Source organism: Echinops telfairi, unplaced genomic scaffold, assembly GCF_000313985.2.
Source record: "Echinops telfairi isolate 266 unplaced genomic scaffold, ASM31398v2 ScPeMD7_3;HRSCAF=10, whole genome shotgun sequence".
Taxonomy (NCBI): domain Eukaryota; kingdom Metazoa; phylum Chordata; class Mammalia; order Afrosoricida; family Tenrecidae; genus Echinops; species Echinops telfairi.
In genome coordinates, this window is record NW_022103899.1 from 2022910 (window position 1) to 2025069 (window position 2160).

Here is a 2160-nt window from a genome sequence, read left to right on the forward strand (position 1 = left end):
GGTCCACCGAACATACTCTACCGGGAGAGATTCCATCCGGCTAAGGGTATGAATGCTTTTAAGGCTCAATACTTTTTTTTTTTTTTTAAACATTTTATTAGGGGCTCATACAACTGTTATCCCAATCCATACACACATCAATTGTGTAAAGCGTATTTGTACATCATTTCTCAAAACATTTTCTCTCCATTTAAACCCCCGACATTAGGTCCTCATTTTTCCCCTCCCTCCCCGCTCCCCACTCCCACATGAGCCCTTGATAGTTTATAAATTGGTATTTTGTCATATCTTGCCCTGTCCAACGTCTCCCTTCATCCACTTTTCGGTTGTCTGTCCCCCAGGGAGGAGGTCACACACAGTTCCATGTAATCGGTTCCCTCTTTCCTACCCATTCTCCCTTTACCCTCCCTGTTTTGCCACTCACACCACTGGTCCTATAGGGCTCATCCATCCTGGATTCCCTGTATTTTCAGTTCCTATCTGTACCAGTGTACCTCCTCTGGTCTAGCCAGTCTTGCAAGATAGAATTCGAGTCATGGTAGTGGGAGCGGGGAGGAAACCTTTAGGAACTAGAGGAAGGTTGTATTTCTCATCATTGTTACATCGCATCGCACCCTGACTGGCTCATCTCCTCCCCGAGATCCCTCTGCAAGGGGATCTCCAGTGGCCTACTAATGGGCTTTGGATCTCCACTCCACACTCCCCCCATCATTCACTATGGTAAGATTTTTTGTTCTGATGATGCCTTACACCTGATCCCTTCGACACCTCGTGGTTGCATAGGCTGGTGTGCTTTTTCCATGTGGGCTTTGTTGCTTCTGAAGGCTCAATACTTTTTGTCAAGATGTTTTCCATAAAGATTGTTGAAGGATTGCATGGATGGGTGGATGAATAAATGAAAACAAGCTGGCAGCATGTTGTTAATAGAAAGCTCAAGGACTTATGGTATATAAAACAGGAATAATTTAGACAAATTAGCATAACTTCTGAAGAAGAATATTATATTTTTTAAAACATGGTATCTTCCATCTGTCAGTTCAAACAAGAATGGTATGCCTAATGCTTCACCTATCCATTAGCAAAGATTAAAAAGTAATAGTAGTCATGGTGAGGGCGTTGTAAGACAAATCCTCTCCATCACAGCTGGTGTGAATTGATAGAACCTTTATGGAAAGAAATCTTGTCAAATGTAATAAGAGTCTTAAAGAGACCCCTACTCTTCAGTCCATTTGTTCACCTTGTAGTTGGCTTTCTTGCCATCCATGATTTGGACGTGCAGTTTGTTACAGTGCTTTCTGCCGTGGTGAATACCTGGTAACATAAAAACATGCATTCAAAGAATGGCTACATAAAATGATGGAATAACCTCTTGAATCTGTGTTATATATTTTTCTGTTTCCCAGTATGTGAAACCCAGGACTGATGAATACAGGACAGCAAGTAGAATCAGGGTTTCTGGGGGTACAGTGGTGGGGTGTGTGTGAAAAGAAGTTCAAAAGAAAAGAACATTTTGAAACGGATTGTAAGAGCAATTGTACAAAACTGCTTGATGTGAGTGAAATAAAAAATGATATGACATCTGTATTAATTACCAATAAAATGGCTTTGAAAAAATATATTATTCTACCATTAAAACTTATGAGGAAGTGGGGAGTGGGGAGGGAGGGGAAAAATGAGGAGCTGTTACCAAGGGCTCAGGTAGAAAGAAAATGTTTTGAGAATGATGATGGCAACAAATGTACAAATGTGCTTGACACAATGGATGGATGGATGGATTGTGATAAGAGCTGTACGAGCCCCCAATAAAATGTTTAAAAAAATAAAAAATCAGACATGAAAGCCATTAAAAAAAAAGAAAGAAAATCACACAAAAACAAATAAACAATGACGAGAAAATAAAACACAGAAAAATAACCTCAATCCAAGAGAAAGCAGAAGGTAATAGAAACCGGGAAGGGTTACAATCTCAGCTGGATGAATGGGTCCTTGAGGGTATAACTGGGTGGGGGGTAGGGGGTAGGGAGCCAATAACAATGAGAACAAGAAGGAAGAAAATGTTCTAAAACTGACTGTGCTGGTGATTGTACAACTCTTCTTGATGTGATTGAACTATTGAGTTGTATGATATGCAAATTATATGCCAATAAAACTGTTGGAACA